Source organism: Sciurus carolinensis, unplaced genomic scaffold, assembly GCF_902686445.1.
Source record: "Sciurus carolinensis unplaced genomic scaffold, mSciCar1.2, whole genome shotgun sequence".
NCBI lineage: Eukaryota > Metazoa > Chordata > Mammalia > Rodentia > Sciuridae > Sciurus > Sciurus carolinensis.
In genome coordinates, this window is record NW_025920151.1 from 1,161,267 (window position 1) to 1,167,609 (window position 6,343).

Below are 6,343 nucleotides of genomic sequence, written 5' to 3' on the forward strand. Positions count from 1 at the left end.
CTCCTCTTTAAGTGGTCTCACTTAAACATAAATCTTTGATTGTCTTTTCATTAGTATTTAACTTTTTTCAAATGCCTGAGGAGAGATGCCTTTTAAAAAAACTCTTCTTTTATTCATTCAGTTTATGAATCATAAATAAATCTTACCTATCACTAAGAATGCAAAAATAGCACATATGATAAGTTTCATAGGAATGGGATACAATAATAAAATCCATGATAATGTCCTTGGGGTCTGTTTCTGTGGAGTAAATTTCTGTATTTTTTTTCATTATAATGTGTTAATTCTTCAGAAATGACCTATTTCAAGATAATTGCATGAAATTGTAAAGACTACAAATATAATTCAGATACAGCTTGATTTTATGTAATGAGAATAAGGAAGTCTTCATCACAATTTTAAGTGTAATATTTTATGTTTTGGGTGTTACTGGTTCAGGTTTTTAAAAGCATGCAACATGGAAATATATGATACAAACATGCTAAGTTTGCATCCCAGCTTTGTGACTTACAAGGTGTTAGAACTTGGATACCTTGACTAAACTTTTTAAGAAGTTTCCTTGTTTTAAAGCTGGAAGCAATAACTTCTGCTACATACAACTATGTAAGAATTCAATTATGACCATTTGGAATAAATGAAACCAAATCCCTATCTCCTACCAGACATGAAAATTAATTCCAGGTAAATAACCAATCTGTATGTGATAGGCAAAATAATAAGCTTCCAGAAGACAAAAAAAATTAAGGATGTATATATATAACTTGTGTGTATATTGTGTATATATATAGTGTATATATAATATATTGTATATATATATAATATATACAATATGCAGAGAGAGAGAGAGGGAGAGAGAGAGAGAGCTTGCCATATTGCCTGGCATATAGTAATCCCTCAATAATTGTTGACTATTAATTGAAGATCTAGGAATAAAGTAATTTGTTAACAGAAATAGTATATCTTCAGTTGGTTTTCTTTCTGAGTAGTAGTAGAATGCTTTGTTCAACATCTGTAAATTGGAATATTGACAAATATTAGTTACAAAACATGACAAAAATAATCAATTTTTAATAATAGTTCACTTCCCTTGATAGACTTAATTTCTCACCCTTTGGTTAAACTTGAATCTTTTCTAGAAATTTAATTTGAGATCTGCACTGCCTGACATTTTGAATTACAAGGATGTGTCTGAAATTTATAAATACTTTTGTTTTTACCACTTTTCTAAAATGTGAATATTTAAAGTAATGCTCAGCAAGACTCTAGGACTATCTTAATACTGACTGTTCACCTGTGCCAAGTTTAAATGTCAGTTTCCCTTTTTTCTGGAAAATGTCATGCATGTCATTAATTCTGCCTTTACCATGATGAGTCATTACCTATTTAGAGAATGTGAACTCTTCACTAGCAAATAGAGGCATAAAATTTTGCATTAGTTAATATGATAATATCGGTTTATAAAAATATAAACCGATACAAGGAAATCAATAAGGTAAACTTCATGGGAGGAAGGACCATGTCTCACTCATTTAGTACTCTCACTGAACTTTGGTTATATGTGACATAAAGTGTGAATCTGCTATTCACTTTGCTTATGTACTAAATTTTTAAAAAGACACTGGGGTCTGGAAAACAGTAAGAATAAGCTAAGTTATTATCACTACTGAAGTACAAAATATTAACCATAACAAAGATTTTAATGTTGTAGGATAATGGAGGGAAATCCCAAAGGACATTTACATTTTAGGCAGATTTGTGCAAACTGCAAGGGAAGTTATTCTCTTATAATAGGTTTGTCAGGTGATTCAACTGTTGCATAGCATCTACTTTATTCCACCCCTTGTACTGAATTAAGAAAATCATGCCTGTGATCGCCCACCGCCCGCGGGGACAATCACAACACGTACGCTCTTGATCACAGGAACCAAAAAGCCGCTTTATTCCACAAGTCTCTGACTTATATTGAGAACATCAGCCTATCAGAGAGTAGACTACCAGGAAAGTCAGCCTATCAAGGAACAGTCTCCAGGCAGATACCAGGATTGCCTCACGTACAACAGCCAATCAGAGTTACTTCCTAAAACTTGTTTACGAGTGCAGCTATGTTTGGCAAGCTGCCAGGTGCCATCTTAGAGATCAGGCCACGGTGCGGCTCTGGGGCCCTCAGAGCCCGCCCCTGACATCTCCCCCTTATTCTTTAAATAAAGAAAAGATGACTTGGGACCATGCCTGTCTTAGGTTGTCCATGGCAAATTACATCCTTACCCGTCATTGGAATTCTGACCTCCAGGCGTCAGAACCCTGTCTTAGGTTGGTATGCATTTCCACGGATCTTACCCGTCTTTGACTACTGGTCCAGCACGCTTAGCCATACTTGGGGGGATGTGCCTGTCTCAATGGCTGTCAAAGTCTGTACTATAGCCCGTTGATGACATCGGGTATCTTGGCGAGCTCTGATTTGGCTGCGTATAACATAGGCTATCCCTAAGCAGATAATAATCAGAACAGCTACTGTTCCAGCCCACTGTTTTGTCAATCCCAGGGCTTTAGATAACAAAGAGAACATTTTGTATACAGATGCAACTTGAACCCTGGTGGCATTGACTCTGAGTATCAAATGTAGATGACCAATTACCAGTAAGGTAGACAGATTTTTAGATAACATAATCGCAGAACTAAGGTTATTATAAGCAATAGGGGTGACACACACTGCTCTTAAAGGATAACACATCCCAGTCCCAAAAGTTCTTGCAAGATATCCACTTGTTCTTGTAGTAAGTCCACTCTTTGATTTACAAGGAGTATGCCTGCTGTTTGATGTTGGTTTAGGGTCTCTTTAGTCTGTAAGGCTGCAGCTGTATTTTCGGCCAAGTGATTGACTGCTGTTGCTGTAGGTATGGCAGTTGCTAGTGCTGCTGTTGCAGAAACCACTATTGCAGTGACCATAGCTGCTGTGATGCCAAATTCTCTCCTGTTTCTTGATAGTAACACTGGCAATTCTGCATCTGTAACAGAGACTGGGACTGGTAGGAAGGTAGGAATATGCATTAAGACTGCCAGCGGGAACCTAGAAGCATTCCAACATTGAGAGAGATAGCACCCTAAGAGACTAAAAAGAGGTTGTAAGTTAGTTCAAGGGTGGCTACTAGCATCATGGTTATCAGGAGTATGTTGGTCTGAGTTACTTGTTGGTAGCATTGGCACTGGTCGAGTTAGTCGCTCAGGAACCCAGATAGGCGATGTTTTATCCTGTGGAAACACACAAACCAAGCCGCGGCTCCAGTAAAGCACCGGGTCCGGGCCGTTCCATTGTCCTGTAAGAACATCCTTCCATTTTACCGTCACTCTATCATGTTGTTTATGATTGCCATGTCTCTCAGCGGCAGAGTGACCCTCATTATCCAGAGTTTAAAAATTTAAATTAAAGAGGCAAAGAGAAAGTTTATCTTTAGGGGACCTGAAGGTCTCCCCTATTCCCCCTTTTTGTTTATAAAGAGTCCTTGTGGGTTATAAGGTATACCTGTGGTTAGAGTTATTTCAAATTTAGTGAGAAATTGGTTCTTACCAAATTTAGTTTTTAAAGAAAAATTTAGACTCTATAACATAGTACAATACTCTAACAGTTGCTTAACCATAATTGTATAAACCCCTATTTTTAAGACTAATTGTTCTAAAGAATAAAACTTAATAGACTCTTGTTGGAGGAAAGTCCTAGAAAAATTGATGTTAGACATTTTATTAACATCAACATTTTGTTAGTTTGACCACATAGAGACTTGCAAGTTATTTTCAAGACATTTTACTTTCATTAGTTTACCCAATTTGAATTGAACCTTTAAATCACGTGAATTAAGAGTATCTGGATCCATTTTTAAATTTCAATTTTAGGAGCGCTCAGTTTTGATACAGACAAAACATGACATCAGACAACACAACATACAAATAACACAAAATCAAAGGCCTTGTAACTTTATAGGTAAATCTCCATTGCAATGTAACAGATGTTCAAAAACTCTAGTTGAATAAAAAATAGAACTGATCAAAAAAATCATAAGCTCAAAAAAAAAAATGTAGAATTCAAAAAAAACAAGAGTCCTGGAAAAATGATACAGGAAAAATGATACGGCCGTTAATTACTTTAGTAAAGCACCATAAAATTTACTTTTGCTGGAGTTCAGGTAAGACTTTTTGCTCTTTTTTTCTTTTTTTTTTTCTTTTTGGGTTTGAGACCGGTCTCCTACTGAGCCTTCAGGCTTTCTCTATTTACATTTCAGTATAAGCCTTGACTGAGATTTGGATCTGAAAGGGGAGAAAATGTTCCAGCAGAAACTTGATGCCTAGGGCATTTTAACCCTTAATCCTGGTTAGTAATCAATTCAGGTTTGGATGCAGAAAAATTGTGAAACAATTATCTCCCAATATTTGTGGGGACTGGGGCTACTGTATCATACTCCTTACTAGGACATGCCACTGATGGTTGGGCTGGTTTGTTTAGGCGGCGGCTCTCTGGGGAGAAACTTGGAGCCCCCTTTGGGAGGTCCTGGAGAGAAGCAGGCCTTAAGGGCGGATAACGTAGGGCAGACTCCTAATGGGAGACACTCCCCTAAACTGATTTCCCTCTTCCTAACAAGTTGTTCCTCACACCCAGTTTCATTTTCCTTGTCTGTCTCTGATCTTATTGACGCCCTTTCTGATGCTTTAGACCTTTCCTCTTTTATTTCCTCCAAAATCTCTTCCCCTTGTTTTATGGTCTCTCTGCATTTTTCAATATTAACTCCATTAACCTTCTAATCAGTGCACTTCCCTTTACTTATAAACCCTCCTTAAAAGTGAGGTACCAACATGAAGAATTAAAAGGTTACACAGGATGAAAATAAGCAGCTTGCTTTACTGAGAAAAGATGGAAATCATCTATGTGGCTAAATCAGCTTATGAGGGGCTATGGGTCCATCCAATTCCAATTTGGGAATTGCCCGAGTGATGCAATCAATATCAGCAAAAAGATCCTTTACTCCTTAAACTCTACAAGGGCTATGACAGCTGCTTCCATTTTGTGAGCCTTGAGTTGAAGAGTTCTGTGCCCTGTTTCTTAAATGATTTGGTAACATCTTGCCCTCAACAGTAACCAATTTGCACTCGTTAGCCCAATGTTTTTCTTTTCTGCACCTTGGGCAAAGACCTGAGGCATGAGGTGTAACAGATTTTACTATAGTTATCTCTTTTGTTAGGGCATTATCTCTTTGCTGCTGATTTTGTGCATCTATTGAAGCGTATTGACCTTCTATTAACATCTCAACATTTCTATCAGGAAACCTTGCTACTATGTTTCTGCAAGCAGTTTCAACAGCTATTTCTTTGCCACTGAGCTCTCCAATTAGATGTTGTCCTCCAGATAACACTGCTCTGCATACCTGTTTCCAATCAGTCTTAACTACCTCTTTAAAGTTTTTCTAATGGTTGATGGTATCTCTATTTTGGTCCTCAAATACGCGCAGGTTCTACAAATTTTGAAGCTCTTTATATTAGGTTTAGCTTTCTACTACCTTTTCCCCTAGTTCTTAAGTTTTCACTACCACTTGGTTATTTCTTTGGGGGTTCTTTGTATTAGATTTAGCTCTCCTTTTCCCCTTGTTCTTAAATTTTCTGAGTAATTGTTTTCTAGGTTACTACCACTCAATCCTTCCTCACTTTGTTCTCTTTAAGAGTTCTTTTCTGTTGCTATTAGATCCTGTTTATGAAGATCCTCTCCAAGATGTTCCCACTGTGGAATATTTAATAATCCTTCATCTAAAAACCAAGGAGCTACCTTCTCTATTGTATCTAAGAATGTTCTAGCAGTTTTGGTTTTTAAAGGTGTACCATTGGCCTTAAGCAGTTCCCGTAAGGGTTGTTGCATACGAACTTTTGATATTTCAGACCCCATCTTGTACAATGTAAGCCGCGTTCCGCGTGCTTATCTAGTCCTTGAACCGCCTTTCGCTTAGTCCAAGGTGTAGCCACCTTTCGTGTGCCACTTTCACTTTATTACCTTTAATGTGGACCGCCTTTCGCTTAGTCCAGGGTGTAGCCGCCTTTCGCGTGCTACCAAGGCTGCCTTTTACTTGTTTATTTTTGATAACCGGTTTTTTATAACCGGTTTAACTTGTTAAAATTTTAGAATATCTTACCTTGTTTTCTTACTTATCCTTGTAAAATTTTCATTCCTGGGTCTCGGCACCACTTGTGATCACCCACTGCCCTCAGGGACAATCACAACACGTACGCTCTTGATCACAGGAACCAAAAAGCTGCTTTATTCCACAAGTCTCTGACTTATATTGAGAACATCAGCCTATCAGAGAGT